Below are 17,183 nucleotides of genomic sequence, written 5' to 3'. Positions count from 1 at the left end.
TACTATGCGATCAAAAATGATTTACTGTCCAGTCGCCTTTGGAACATTTGTTTACATGGAAAATCGTAGGTACCTACTTAACTTGAACTTCCAAAGGCAACTCGTTTTTGATCGTTCATTACAATATTGTACAGTCGTGGTCAGAACTAATGTCCTTCCTCAGGTACTCCAACTGCAGAAAATGTACTGTCAGTCAGTTCCTCGAGAAATTTGCTTGGGTTTCACGCGCGAACGAACGTGTTTTGTACGAGCTCCAGCTGTTTATTGTGCTGGGCGGTGGTTTTCAATTTCATATTGTGCGTGGTATCGCTTTATCGGGAAAAATTTGCCTTTTCGTGTGGTCGTTATCTTACCTAAATCGGCCCATTAGGGCAGGAGTTAGGGTGAAAACTGTGATTTTTGTTTTTTTGTTTTGTCTGTCTTTTAATAATAACTGATAAGTTAACGTTTGGCGTGCGATAACTACTGATAGGTGCGTAAAGTTGCGGGCGGGCGTTGAACGCGGTCCGGACCGACGGCGTTTAATAGGGGGTTGCTAAACGGTCACATAGACACCCCACTCGAAGGGGTGTAATCAACCCTAACCGCCCCCCCCCCGAAAGGGGGTGCACCCAAGCAACCCCAACATGGACAAAACAAACAATCTAGAGGGAGCGTCCCAGGACACCCCTCAAAATTTGCTGTTGCAGGTCACCGAGCAACAAACCAAATCTCGTAAGCGCATCTCCGGCGCTGAACAAAAGAGGAGGAAGAAGGCCAGGCTGGCTCAATTAGGTCAACCTGCGCCAACACCATCCTCAAAACCATCTACCTCCCGTGGCTCAACTCGGACCCAGAGGCAGGCTCCTAGAGCTAACTCCGGCCAGGCGGGCAAACGGGTAGGTGAGGAGAAAAAGAGACAGAGGTCGGATGACTCAACACCAACCCAACCGCCGACAAAGAAGGGCAGATCACAGCCCCAATCAAAGGCTGAAGCACCCCGCATTTGTAGCTACAAGCAAGCTGCCGAGAGACAACTTAAAGTAGCAATTATTGATACCAATAACCACCTGGGTAGGCTAACGGCGGATATGGTCCAAAATCACCTGGCCAAGGCCCTTGACCAGCATTTGTTCACCCTAGAAGGCCCTACACTAGCACCCACGTTCAGGGGGTGGAGGTACTCGGGGGAAATTTTAAGAATTTCATGCGAGAACAACCATTCCCTGGAGTGGTTGAAGGAGGTGGTTGGCAACCTCCCACAATTGTGGGAGGCTGCACACCTAAAGGTAGTGCAGGAAGACTGCCTTCCTAGGCTCCGCAAGGCTGCCATCTGGGTACCAGGGGAACCTGACGACCTGGCGACGGTTAAGCGGCGCTTGGAAGTGCAGAATTCCTGGGCAAAGGTAGGCAGCTGGTGTCTCTTCCACACAGCCGTGAAAGATCAACCTCAAGGGAGGCTGGTAGTTTTCGGCATTGAGGAAGAGGACCAGACTAACCTAATCGCCAAGGGGGGGAAGACTCAGTTATGGGTTTTCCTCTCTGAAAGTGAGGGTTAGTAACCCTGCCGAACCAGTGGTGGGGAGTACGTTAGTACAACCACCAAAACATCACCAACAGGCGCCTCATGAGCAACTGCAAAAACCTACGGAAAAATCACCGCCCAGGCTGCCAAGGCAACCTGTGGTCGATGCGTGCTCCAGTGTCAGCAACTCGCCCGGGCCGATTTCGAACTGGGAGGAGTTCGCGAATATTGAGGCGCTGCTGGAGTCCGATTCCAGTAACGCCGGATAAGTAATAAACACATTGATTACATAGGTACATAAGTATGAAAGAGAATTTTATACAAATAAACCTGCAACACTGTAGAGCGGCCTAGGCAGACGCCTCACTGTAAAGCAGGACATTGCCCTCATTCAAGAACCCTGGGTTGTTAAATCAAGGGTTTCTGGCCTTGGGAGTACAAAAGGAACCGTTTTCTTTGACACACGGCAAGAAAAACCTAGAACATGTATTTATGTCCCTAGCCACTTTAAAGCTCTTCTGCTGCCACACCTGTGTGGACGTGATATCACGACCATACAGTTAAGCTGTGACATATGCAAGGAAAACCTCAAGTAGTAATAGCGTCAGTTTATCTCCCGGGAGATTCTGTCAACCTACCTCCCAGTAACGAGATGGTAGAACTGATAGAACACTGTGAGAAAAACACCTCATTATAGGGCGCGACTCAAACGCTCACCATACTATATGGGGGAGCGCTAACGTCAACCCTAGGGGTAAATCATTACTCGAATATTTGACAAGCACTAATCTAGAGATTCTCAATCAGGGCAGTGAACCTACGTTCGTAACTTCCCGAAGCCAGACTGTAATCGATCTCAGTCTGGCATCATCGAGTATCTCGGATCATATAAAGAACTGGCAAGTCACTTCTGAAACGACTATGTCAGATCATAGACTAATTTCATTTGAAATTGACTGTAAAGGAACCGTTCAAAAGGGCTATCGCAACCCCAAAGTAACGGATATTCCCCTTTACAAACATCTCCTTGGAGAAAAACTTAGAGAGCACCCCTTCGGGGGACGTCTCTCTGATCCTGCCGACATACAGGACGTAGTAGATCTCCTTACCAACTTTATTGTGGAGTCATTTGAACAGGCGTGTCCTCTGAGAACTGCCAAGACTCCCTATAACCATCCTTGGTGGTGCAGGGCGCTCGAAAAGCAGAAAACTCGATTGGGCAAACTGTTTAATAAGGCAAGGAAGAGCAAAGCTGCAGCCGACTGGAGAGCCTACAAGGCAAACCTAAGGCTATACAAGAAGGACATTAGAAGGCGTCAGAGAGAGGCATGGAGGGATTTCTGTAGCTCTATAGAATCCACCTCCTCGGTATCTCGCCTAAATAAAATCCTTACCAAAGATTCATACCACAACCCAGCTAGCCTCAGAAGAGAGGATGGTTCCTATACGGACAACCTCACAGAGACAGCTGAGGTACTAAGAGACGCTCACTTTCCTGGAGCCACCACCACGCCTTACCCCAACTGGCCTGAGACAATCCCTTTCACTTCCACGGAGAATGACTGGGCGGTTGCCTGTCAGGTGGTGGACGTGGCGAGGGTGACCTGGGCGGTGAAATCGTTCTCAGCATACAAGTCACCCGGTTTGGACGGCATAATAGCGGCTCTCCTGCAATGGGGACTGGATGTTATTGCTACCTACCTAGTGGGAATATATACAGGCTGTATCGCTTTCAGATACATACCTAAACAATGGAGGGAGATAAAAATTGTTTTTATCCCCAAACCTGGAAAAGGTGATTACTCCACACCTAAAGCATATCGTCCAATCAGCTTGATGTCTTTTCTTCTTAAGACACTTGAAAGACTGTGCGATAGATACATAAGGGATACGGCGCTAACTCTAACACGGTTTCCGCTGCATCCTAACCAACACGCATACTGCCCAGGAAGATCTACGGAATCAGCCCTGCACTGCGTTGTAGGGCAGATTGAGAGATCGCTGCACTATAAAGAGTCCGCACTGGGAGTATTCATAGATATAGAAGGGGCTTTCGACAAAACAACCTTCGATTCAATAGAAATGGCTCTATGTCACCACGGCGTACCGAACGTCATACGAGGCTGGATTGCGCAGCTGCTGAATCTCAGAGCAGTGCACATCAGCGTTGGCGACGAAACACTAAGGTGCACAGTAGTGAGAGGATGCCCCCAAGGTGGGGTGTTATCACCACTTCTGTGGAACTTGACTGTAAACAGGCTCCTCTGTCGCCTTAATGACAGTGGGTACTATACGCTGGGGTATGCGGATGATATATCCATACTTATAACCGGCAAATTTGAGGCTACTTTATGCAGACTGATGCAATCAGCTCTTACAGTAACCGAAGAATGGTGTAGGGAACACTCCTTGTCCATTCAACCCGACAAAAACGGAGCTAGTTCTCTTCACAAGAAAAAGAAAGGTAGAGGGTATTCGAGCTCCCCTGCTATTCCAAAAACACCTCCAATTTTCAGAGTCAGTGAAATATCTTAAAGCCGAAAAAGCAAATAGGGCTTTCTGGCAAAGTCGCCGCGCTATTGGCAAACTTTGGGGACCATCCCCGAAGGCTGTCCTGTGGCTGTACACTGCCGTGATTAGACCTATGTTCTGTTATGGAGCAATTGTCTGGTGGCCTAGAACCAGACTCTCCACAACTGTAGCACTCCTTAATCATGTGCAAAGACTAGCGTGCCTTGCCTGCACAGGCGCGATGTGAACGACCCCCACAGCCGTCATGGAGGCCCTCTTGGATCTGCCTCCACTAGATCTCCACGTGAGAGAGCAGGCCATTCTGGCATTCCTGCGTCTGAAAAATAAGGGGTTGTTGAATAGCAGAGGCATTGAGGGGGGCCACTCCCGAATTCTGGGCGAGGCGATCAAGCGACTGCCTATCCTAGAGGGGAGATCGGACTCACTCACTCCTCAATTCATATTAGGGAAAAACTATCACATCTTCTTTGATGAGAATATGGCATCCCAACCAGATATATTCATCTTCACGGATGGATCTAAGACAATGGAAGGTACAGGCACTGGTATTTACTCCAAAGAACTGAACTTCCATATCACCCAACCACTAGGTAAACTTCCTACTGTATTCCAGTCAGAGTTGGTAGGATTAACGCTTAGTGCAAGAACAGTTCTTATGCATAACATAAAGAACAAAACTATCAGAATCTCAAGTGACAGCAGGGCTGCCGTGCAGTCACTTGGTCACTGTAAAATTACCTCTAGGATGGTTTCCGAATGTCACCACGTACTAGAGCAAGTACCTAGCAAGCAGCAACACCCTTGAGCTCGTATGGGTCAAAGGGCATGCTGGAACGGAAGGTAATGAGAAAGCCGATAAATTAGCCCGACTGGCCTCAAAACAGGCGTTTTATGGTCCAGAGCCGGCTCTTCCACTTACAGTTAAAACTGTAAACAACCTAATAACTCAAGACACCCAAACCCAGCACAGGGCTAGGTGGAACTTGATGTTAGATTGTCGCCATGCGAGAGAAGCCTTCAGAGGACCATCTCGTAGCTTGGCGCGTTTTTGTACAGGGCTATCAAGGAAGAACCTGAGGTTACTCGTGGGCATACTTTCTGGGCACTGTAAACTAAACAAGCACATGCACTGCATGGGTTTGGTGGAATCACCATCTTGTAGAGGATGTTACACAGACGACGAGACGGCATACCACATACTCTGTGAATGTCCCGCTCTAGTCCAACTGAGACGATCCATGTTGGGGGAATCCTGGCAGGACATGGCTACGATTAGAGCCGCCTCCCCTTCCAGCGTCCTAAGGTTCATCTCACGTGTGGGATGGCTTGAGTGATGCTGAGGGGTCGGGCGACCCTAGTCAGGGAGGTAGTACAAAGGGCCCGAATTTGAGGCCTAAGTACGCGTGGACACTGTTCACCCTCCTATCGTAATCCAGAATCCAGTCAGTTCCTTTGTGATTTAGTTGACCTTCATTTCAATCGAAAAGAAAAAAGAAGCTCAACACTCACAGGAGATCTGGTATATTGATTATGTGCTAAAATCGAAGGACATTACTTCTGACCAAAGCCGTACATCAGCAATCTTCATCGAGAAGGGGTGCGACGAACTTCCCCCTTTGTTCGTGCACAACCGGTAGCTTAAATGATGAAAGCACAATTAATTCAAATTCGTTTAATTGACTACTAATTATATAATTGTATAATTCAATTATCACACCGTAGACGGTCGGTCGGTCTCTCGGGCGTCACCAAGACTTAACTCTGCACCCCCGAAGTCTTGGGAAAAGGGGCGGTCTTCTCGGACGGGGTGGAAAGCCTCCGGGTATCCTCTAGTGGAGAACGGAATGTACCAGGGATCGGTCAGAGTTCACCACAAAATGGCGGCGGTCACTTCCGGATTATCTAAAACAAAATATGGCCGACGGCCCTGACGGTAAATTTCCTAAAGGGAATAAAGCAATAAAACACCACCCAAGTAACACGAGAAATACTTTTATGCCACCATAGCCAAAAAATAGCTGTGAAAACGTTTTCCCAGTACCTTAATCGCTGAATATTGGCAAGCTGCAATGTAGCTTTACTATTTGGCTGTAGCAGCGCTACTAAAGTTCCAACTGTTGGAAAATAAGCTTGGAATTCCATTTGGCAGTTATTTGGTCATCACATCGCTTAGAAAGCAACAGATTTTGCCATGTGACAGTCATTTAAGTGCGCTGCATTTTAGCTTAAATTTTAGGTGGGACAGCGCTACCTGAACCTCATAAGAAAGCGAATTCGCTTGAAATTCTGTTTGGTTGAGATTTGGCAGTTAGGTTAGTCATTTCAGCCGCGAATTCTGGCATTCTGGATTAAAAAAGCAGCTGATTTGTGTTTATAAGTATATAAGCGATTCTTATAGGTGTTATTATTAGTTATGGGGAAGTTCAAACTCTCAAGTGCTAATTTTCAAAAATTGAAAAATTTCAAATTAAGTGGAACCTATTATAGACACATTAAAAAGTCGGTGAAGTCGGACTTTACAACTATCAATGCTACGAAAGAGTACGAAATAAACTTAATTGAGGACAATGTAAACCATTTAAGTGAAACCCATAGTAGTCCAGTCAAATAAGAAAAAATAAAAACATTAATCGGTAAAAATCTGAATTTTGGTATACACGTTTATTAGGGCTTTCTATTGAACATACTAAAAGTCCCCGTCAAAATCTGTTGCGCTCGAGCCGCCATCTTTGAAAGAAGTTGCACTTTTTCATTTTTTTGCCTATATCTCGGCAACCACTACTGACACGAAAAAATAGTTTAGATAAAAAATATAGCTCATTAAATTGCCCATATAAAAGCATATTAACATTTTTCTTGTATGTCCAATATTTTAGCTATAATCCGACATCGAAGAGGGAATGAAGTATCCTAACCTCTCGAAATTGTCGCGCAGATAGTTTTTTATATCTTTATGACCTGTAAAGATGAACGAATGACAAAACATTAAATTTATTCAAAAATGTGGTAGTATTTTTTATATATATGAAAATTTATCTATTCTTGCCAATTAAAGTCGTTGCATGCCACATGTACTAGGTGTAGCATTGTCTGCAACCCAATTATCTGATTGAAGTGGTTCATCTGGGTTGGCATTGTCGAAGTCGTCGTACTCAAGCTGGCTGTGAGGCACGTTTAAGGCTTTCTCATAAAGCTCTCTTTCAACAGAGCTTTCATCTTCAATGTCGAGATTTCTGTTTGAGTTTAAACATCCGATACCTTGGCAATGTCCACAAATCGTTGCGCATTTTAGTCCCGCTTTCCGACATCCACAAGATGAGGTACATCCTTTTTTACAATTGCAGGATAATAATGAGAGCACGGAATCTGGAGCGGGAGCCTTCAGTGTTCGAACAGGTTCAAGATAATCGTGAACTCTCCTCCAACCCCACAGTTCGGGAGATTTTTCATATCCACGCCATTTCTGAATTTGCTGATATACACGAAACGAGTGTTGCTGCGCCGCTGCAGCCGTAGGAGGTAACAGTGCTAGATTCGGCTGACCCTTGTACGCGAATTTTCTGAAGGTCTGATAACGATGTCGGTTTATAGATCGCTCACTAGCAGGTGCGTTATATGCTGATAAAAAAAAGCGTTCTCCAGCTTCAGAAATTTCATCGTGAGTGGCATTAGCGTTATTGAAAATTCCTACGATATCTTGCAAATCATTTCGTTGCTCCAACAATTTTAAACATTTTCTTTTACCTTTTTGGAAAAGACATGATGTCGTGTCACACCCAGTGAAGGCATGTGCAAACAAAATGTAATCCTGAATCCCTTCATGTGATTGCAAGACACTCGACGAGTACATTTTTCGCTCAGTTCTTCCCTTTCCTGGTTTCATGAAAAAAATATTATTTTCCTGCGGGGCCAACGCGGTTAGTAAAACAAGGAGGTCAATATCTTCGCCAACAATGACAACATTTGCAGACAGAGATAATTCTATTGCGGTTTTGACGATAAGGGTATCCGCATCATCTTGAGCTTGTCTGACTTCAAACCCTTCATTGCGAAATCTCTCCGATATCATTGAAATCAATCGAGATTTGTTTTTATCGTTGCCCAAAAGCTTGTCTTGAGTTACTGTAGGGATCATAGTAACATCGAACATTATGTCAGCGCTAGAATGCTTTATAGCACGACGACGCTGTTCATTTTTTTTTGTGCTGTTGCAGCTATCAGTGTAGCCATCAAAAACGATTACAGATCTAGCTCCGAAATTTTTGTTTATGTAATTTACATATACTGCGCAGATAGAGTCGTATGTCTGATTTTGGTGCCATACCACGCGATGTAGAAGATATCCACCATCAATGACATGTGTGCAATCCATGTGATTTATATTTTCGCGTGATTCTTCGAAAATGTCGTACAAAGCAGATTTTTGGGTTTTTCGCATACCAGCCTCATTAAAAAGGGCAAGAGGAAATGGAGCCAACTCGTACTCCAGGTATTGAAGGAGTTCAGCGTCATCTTTTTTTGCAATAGCAATTCTTTGGAATAATATTAACGGGTCAACAGGCACCTCCACATCGTTCACCTTGATCGCAGAATTAATTGTGGCCAGAGATCGAACTCGAGTATCGCGTTTCATTTTTACCTCCTTGAAATTTTGTCCAATGATAGCCTCGATTGCATTCGTTCCAATTTGTACTGCATTGTGGCAATTTATTTTATCATCCCCAACTATTCCTGTGCTAATCGACATGATTCTTTCGCAAATTTGAAATGGATCATGACAGACAAGCCAGTTTTCCAATCGTTTCACGTCCCGGTCATCTCTTTCTATTCGCGATTCCCTCGAATCGACGTGTTGTTCTCCGCTGACAAAGGCTGTCCCAGCATATTGCTCCAAAGATTCGCAGATTTGATGAAGAGCAGGCATTGCTAAAATCCATTTAGAGAGAACACTATCAGTGAACCCTCGAGTTGTAATACCACCTACTACCTTCATGCTCCGCATAAGATTTTGTTCTATCACCATATCCGACCAAGTTCCCGACCAATATTTGTCTGTCCTTCTTATTGTAAAGTATCCATCTTCCACGAATTTACGGTATTCGTTGATCTCCATGTGAGACTGTAGAAGTAGCATATCTTGAAGATACATATGACATGCTTTAGCGTATAGGAAGTGGCCACTCGCGTGAAAGAATGGAAGCATTTTTTGTATAACTGTTAGGTGATTGCTCCAGTTACTTTCCCTTTCTGCTTGTATGAATTTTTTCACCAACGTAACCATGTAGAAGTATTGCATCCACAATTTCGCCGTCGGACCATTTTTTTCCACCTCCTGTAACTGGGTGTTTATTTTTTCGCAGATCTCTTTAAGCACCGTATTTTCACCAATAGTTTCCACAGTCGGTGGATCGTGTATAAATTCGTGTAATATACTCTCGACGGCTCCACGTTCTGCGATTTCAAAGTCTATATGTTTGAAAATCGTTTTTGCCAGAGCCAATTGAGTTAAAAGATGTCCTCTAATAGCTCGTGCATAAGCATGACCCGTTAAAATTTTCTCAACTGACAAAGGAGCATAAATAACACTTAACAACTCCTTCAAGCCACTTCCCGCCATGATAAACCCGATGCAGCCAAGGAACGACATAAGAAGATGAAAACCTCCGAGTCTTACGACAATATTAGACAAATTTGAATCTCGACCCATTCCAGATACTATATCTCGTGCCTTCACGTATAGAGGTTGATCAAATGTGACAAAAGTTGTCTTCAAACCTAACTTCCGAGTTTCCTCAACAGCTTTGCATAACACGGTGTAAATAGTATCGTAATGAGTCGGTGGTGAATTCACGAAAGGCAAACAAAGTACTTTAGTTTGCTCAAATTTTTGTCTGGCAGTTAAAACCTCCATAAACCCCCTCCATCCAGGGATGTTTGCAATGTCGAAGAACTTTCCACACATCCAAAGTACATCGGACGTTGACAGCGTTTGCATATTTTCTCCCAACGATTCCAAGCACGGTAGGGCCTCAATCATAATATTTTTCAGTCCTCTTCCATTGAGATTTTCAAATGCTTTCAATGACAGAATACCTCGTTTTTCTATACTTTGGTCTTTTGGTGCCACCATGATTTTCGCAATTGGCTTGGCTGGAACAATTGCGGTAGCTGGCGTCAAGCACTCAATCCCGCCCATACTATGGAATGTATCCAGGCCATCCAGTGTACTAATGTTAAAATCGGCATTATCGAATACGAATTGACAAAATGCTCCTGGTGTAATTTGTAACTCAGGTTGGAGAGTTGTTGATGCTTCAAAAAGTTGTGCTTCGTTGTACGATGCACTGAAGCCCAAATTTGATAGTAGAGTTAACAAATTTTTGGACCCGAATTTCCGGTATAAAAATATTGCGAGGCTAATTGTCAGAGGCGACAAGAAGGACCGTGGTCTGGTCGCCGATATAATGGCATGGCCTATAGCACAGCATTTCCGTTCCAGTGGTTGAATCTCACATTTTCTACCTTTTGTAATAACATTTTTCAGGAGGACATCAAGAGACTCTGGAATGCAGTTATTCACGTCTTTTAAAAAATTATCGCTGGGAGGATATACTGAAGTGTCATAAACCTGTGTTCTTATGTCCTCCCGAATTATCGCTGCAGCTGATTCAATTATTCGGAGCCGTTCCTCCCTGTTGTCCATTTTTTTCTGTTTGTACCAGTGATCTGACAAAATTTTATAACCGGTATTTCGGAAACAAACAATGCCAATTTTTTTTTTATTTTTCGTAATAATAATATCGTCCCCGTACTTTTCTTCAAGTTTCTTTTTAATTGTGCGTTCGTCAGGGACGTACCCTTCGAGTAAGCCCAATAATTCAGGCAATGAAAATTGGCACTCATCGCTATTTTCAATAAAATCATAAATTACCTCCATTGCAGACTGTACATCGTCGACTAGTGGACGTCCACTTTTTCTGCCTGTTGCTGATTTCTTAAAGAAGTTAATGGAGCATCTTTCATGGTAAATCGCTTCAACCGCGACCAAGTCCAAAGCACTTTCTAGCCGTTGAATTACTTCTAAACCCCATTTGTCATTTCGTTTCCTACCGGCTTGAAGTACGCTTTCTTTCACCAATAAACTGCAAACACTGTGCACTTTCGTACGTTTATGGGCATGCTTCTTTTTCTCACTCTCATAAAAGTTTGAATCGATTGATTTTGCACAGTAAAAACAGGCATTTTTAAATTGAAAACTTTGAGTAGATGACCTGAGCTTAGATTTTTTCGGTGAACTAGCACGTTCTGCTTCAGCGGTACTTTGTCTTTTTAATGCAGCAATAATGCTCTTTTCACGAGTGTATTCTTTTCTGCACCAAATATGCACAGTCACTGGATGCAATCCTTCCAATTTTTCTTTTTTATTGTCTCCTCTCCTGTCACTGGCGTTTTTTAAAGTGGCGAGTCCTTTATCTTTAACATTCACTGTCTCCCTAATACAAAGGCTTTTCTCACAAATAAAACAATTTACGTCACTTGCCATGCTTTTATAAACTGAACTGACACGCAGAGAATTTGTACAGTTATATCACACAAACTTTTCTCACTAGTGAGAGCGAACAACTGTCACTAGTGGCTCGGCCTACTTCTTAAAAACAATAAAACGGACCTTAAAAACGCGTTCTGATGTATTTAACGTCACATTACATCTAAAGTATTGCAAATACATAAAAATGTTAAAATTATTTTTTATAGGGAATTTTGTAAACTATATTTTTTATCTAAACTATTTGTTCGTATTGGTAATAGTTGCCGAGATATGGTAAAAAACTGAAAAAGTGTATCTTTTTTTCAAGATGGCGGCTCGAGCGCAACAGATTTTGACGGGGACTTTTAGTATGTTCAATAGAAAGCCCTAATAAACGTGTATACCAAAATTCAGATCTTTACCGATTAATGTTTTTATTTGTCCAAAATTGCGCTAATTTGACTGGACTAATAATGATATACAAATCCCTAATCAGGTGTGTGATTTTACATTTAAACCAATATTCTACTTTAAACCTTTATACACTTACAGAAACTGCCTCTTTCCTTATTACCAGTTGATGAAACAATCGATTCATCAAACAGTGACGATCAAGAATGCGTTGAAGAAAGTTATTTACGAAATAACAGTGACTCGGAAGATGAAGATGTAATAACTTACAATTTCAATGAAAAGTTACGACAATGGGCCATTTCATTTAATATCTCTCATGTTGCCATTACAGCATTGTTAACGATTTTACATGTACTTAAATTACCTAACCTACCAAAATCATCAAGAACACTTTTACAAACCCCCAGAGAAACAACAATTGCGAAAATGGGCAATGGCCATTATTGGCATAATGGACTCGAAAAGGGAATTGTTAACTTACTACCTAAGATTGATAGTGTAACTAATTTAGAATTAAGTTTCAATATTGATGGGTTACCAATATACAACAGTACAAAAATGGAATTTTGGCCCATTTTGTGTTTAATAAACAATATGCGAAACTTGCATCCATTCGTAGTGGGCATTTATTGTGGTACCACCAAACCACCCAGTGTTCAGGGTTTTTTAACACCATTTGTAGAAGAAATAAAACCTCTTTTAAAGAATGGGATTTTCATTAATGGAATAAAATGCAGTTTAAAGGTGAGATGCTTCATTTGCGACACTCCAGCTCGTTCATTTGCAAAAGGTAAGGATACTAAGGTATAGGAAATAGCAGAATTTAAATTTTAATTGCAGGTGTTGTGAATTTCAATGCATATAACAGATGCACAAGATGTACGGTCATTGGAGAATACAATCATGAATCTCATCGTATGAGTTTTCCGCGCATTGATTTGAACGTAATTTGGCTCAAACACTTAAATTATGATTAAAAACACTACTATTAATAAACAAAAACAACGCTTCGCTTAACACTCGCGAGTTCAGAACTATTCGTCATGTTACAGGTTAGCGCAGATGGATATTTCGATGCACGCAATTTGGTATGTTTCTATAGACGGTAAAGGCAGGAGTTCGAATCCGACCACCTCCAGAGAATCGCTACTAAAAAAAGTATGTGTAGGTGAAAACGATGGCGGTTGCCAACGGTATGAAACGCGCTAATAAAAAAAATGTGTATGGTAGGAACAAATAGGATCCGCAGAAACACCAATAATGAATTAATTTTATTTTTTTTCCTTTTTGATAAAAACAGATTTTGGCTGCAGTTTGGTCACAGTGTTGGCTGCTTAGACCATATAGTACATGGACTGCTAATTGTAACTAAAATATGGTCAAGGACATCGCCTGGGTATGTGAGTTTGAGGGTAAACGAGTCTGTCCGAAGTTGTGCGATTAGACACGATTTGAGACTGTCAACCTATAAATTAACAAACGTCAATTAATTATTCGCCTAGATATGCCAAAAAAGCAAACCTATCCCTATTTGTGGACGTATTTAAGATAATCAAGAGTATTTAAAGCTTCCCGTACTACGCGGTTCCCATAAAAGCTACTCTTTACGCGATCAGAGTGGTGTTTACACGACTTTAGTTTACCCTGAGATTCACATACCCACATAGATATATAAATATATCTATGCATACCCACGACTACAGTGCCCTCTATCCGTGACCACCCATTTTGTATTGAAAGCATAGGGATAATAGCAGTCCATGTACTATATGGTCTAAGGTTGGCTGTCGTGACGTTATGACAGCGCATAATTTTAACTGACGTTAACGTTAACGATGCGCTTTTGCTGCTTGACATTCTAACCACCACTGCCAATCCAAATGGCTGAGGTGACGTCTTAGCAGCTTGATTATGACTCGCCATTTTGGCAGTAGGTACGTCTTCACATCGCTGCTACATTTCTTTCGCAGAAACTGCGCCAAACTATTTGGCTGCGAGTATAGCTGCAAATACGTACTGATGGCCATTATACAGCACGTTGTGTTACTTGGGCAATCAATTGGCGGTGTCTAGGGGAAAGCGGAAAAGCAAGGAGAACAGAATATAATGAAGATTAGCGGAACGGTGGCAAAAGTTACGGTAATGAAAAAGGGAAACTCAAAACGATAGTGAAAAGGAAAGGACAACGGCTTGACTTACGGTCGCTCAAAAGGGAAAACGGTAAAACAAAAGGGTTTCGGTGGATTCGGAATGATACGGTTTCGCAAATTAGAAAAATCAAAAGGCGTACTTACAACTCGAAAGTATGAAGCAGAAAGATCCCTCCCAAATTGAGCGTTTTCCTTTTAAAGGAAACCCATTTTGGTAGAAGTGGAACATGGAATTCCCAAAGCCTCGCTGCATTCGCACCGAGCGGTATAGAAAATAATTCGGTTTTTAATTAATTGCTGCTCCTGTGGTTATCTTAAAAATCTGGGACAACTTGCAAACAACTAGAAAAATTACAGCGCCTCTGTGGACACCTCTCTCGACGGTTTCTGACAAGGTTTACTACTGCCCATTAACATGGCATTAATTAACAGCGCTTACCTAATTAAGCGTAATCAAACCTAAGTACCTACTCATCAATCCAATCTGCAACTAGCTCCCTTGGACTTTTTCTTCTCAAACGGCGCTATCGCTTTAACACTTTTATCGCAACATGCAGGCATACGGACGGGACTGCAAAACTTGTAAACAACTAGATTTGAACTCGTTCTATCCTTGATTTTACTTATTATGGGAATCTAAAACATCTTATAAATAATTAACGGCGCTGAAACCAAAGAATATTAATTGTCCCTCATCTACGCCAGGACAACATCCTTCGGTGGTTACAAAAATAATTCCAAAATTCCAACAGGAGCGGTCGTAGGCGGACTAATTAATTACGGTATCTCCATGGCATTGCGGAAAATGCTCCATATCACGGTATTCTTGCGTAACGAAGCCCAAACCAATCGTTACTATACAGGGTGGTCCTTGTAAACGGCAAACTAAATGCAGAAATTCCGGGTGCTTCGTTACAGGGGTGATTGCCACTTAAAATGAATAACACCTCCAAAAATATGATTCTAAACCAAGATCCAGCCCGAGTCACCAGCCTGGCGACACCTAGGTGTCAGCTCTTCTACTGTGTTTGCTGGTGTGTGAGTGGCGGACGGAGTGATTTTGAACAATCCAAATAGTTGCATGTGTTGTGTGCTACTATATTATATGGTAATATGAAAAGAACAATACCTTTTTTATTATTGCTATAAGGGTTCCTCTTTTGCCGTTGTCAGTTTAATTCTCAAATTTGACATATCCTAATCTTAACTTTTTGGGAATTGGTAAGAGATCTCAAGTCCACAACTTTAGGCTCAATAAAAAATCTCAAAACGACGATCAGGCCCCGGGTTACATTAATTGGTTCAGCGTCCCCGTAACTATAATGTTTATAATAGTTAAATTGTATACACAGATTTAAACACTCTGTGCTTATAGTGACCGAGCTTCATAGGGTTATTTATCTGTATCGATTTTGGAACAAAATGCACCTATAATCACAGAGAAGAGGAATGTCCCACTGGCAGAAATCAACAATAATTTTTTACTATAAAATGATAAGTACATTTATTTTAAGAAAAATTATCCACAAGCCCAGATCTAAATTGCAAATAATGACAAAAATATAATTTAGCAGATTTTGCGCCCCCCTCCCCCCTAAAGTAGCGCCCTGGGCTATAGCCCAGATATAACCCGGGGCCTGACGTGACGACGATTCCTTTTCGGTATTGTGTAAGTTATTGGTATAATGGTCACAATTTTGTTTGTATTATTGTACTTTATAAAAAGAAAAATGGTATTGGAGTAAGTACGTATAGAGAAATATCAATGAATACCCATTTCAGTTCTTTGAATTACGATACAATTTATTTGCCGTGCCCATGTTGGAGAAGAAACACAAAAGAACAGAAGTATACTTTTAGTTCGCTCGTTTTTAAGCTTGGCTTAAATTCTCTGGAGAGGTGAATAAAATTATTGACGCATTGAGTAATATCTATCTTAGGTACAACAAATACGAGCAAGTGGACAAACTTTCAGATGAAGAGGACCAACAACTCATTCTTCTGCTATTTAAACAGGACACAGGCTACTGGATTTACAAAAATCTTTACAGATAAAAATTCAAAAAGAAGGAAAAATTAGACAAAAAGAAAAAAAGGTATCTGGTTCAGAAGGATCTTCAAACTATAGTATGTACGTGAGTCAGGTGCCAAAGCCTCTTTAGATAAGTGTCCATTTTGTTTGATTTTATTAGAAGAACCTACAACAAAAATTTGCAACAAATTGCTCCACAAATAAAGAACTTGTCTATTGCGCATGCGTGGAGGGAAATTATAACTGGCTACTTGTGGATGATAATTGCAACACATGCGGGGTTGCAAAAAATTTCCGTAGTTAGATGAGTAAACGGTAAATCGGACATTTTATTTCTTATAACACGCGCTAATTTTCTCTAGAATTTGTGCGCTTACACTTTTGATAAGAGATGAGATTATTAACTGCAGTCCGTGTCGAGATAAAGACGGTTGAACTCGTGCCAATCGATCTTTTAACGACAAGGAAATTTTGCAAATTATGGAAAAGTGTGCACATCAATCAGTAAATAATCGCCTCAACGTGTTACCGTAGTAGCACTGTATTTGATATAAGGGTATGTATGGTAATAGCGAGTGCGAGCGTTGCACCACGCCATCGCAACTCGTTTATAAATGCATAAGATCCGCCCTCGGCTTCGGAGGCGCGAAGAAGTATTCATAACCATTGCAATCCCTAAGACAGTTTCATTACACATGCCTGCTCCCCAAGAATAAGTCAATATTTTATTTATTTAGCACTTTCTTATAAATAATAACCGAAGAAGGTATTTAGTAAAAAAGAGGAAATTAACTCTAATCATTTCGAAACTTATAACAGCAAGATGATACAAAGTTTTGAACTTCATTAGATATTTACAATCGTAGGAAATATCTATTTCGATATTACAAAACAGTACATTATGAAGGCGCTCTATAAATAGTACCGCGACCTTAATAAACAACAATTAATATCAGAACATTAATAGAGTTTTGAGGCACCTGAAGTTACTTCTCGTATTCTACATTAAACAAAGTAGCTATC

Source organism: Photinus pyralis, unplaced genomic scaffold (assembly GCF_008802855.1).
Source record: "Photinus pyralis isolate 1611_PpyrPB1 unplaced genomic scaffold, Ppyr1.3 Ppyr1.4_LG5, whole genome shotgun sequence".
NCBI lineage: Eukaryota > Metazoa > Arthropoda > Insecta > Coleoptera > Lampyridae > Photinus > Photinus pyralis.
Note: the sequence above shows the minus strand (reverse complement) of the source record.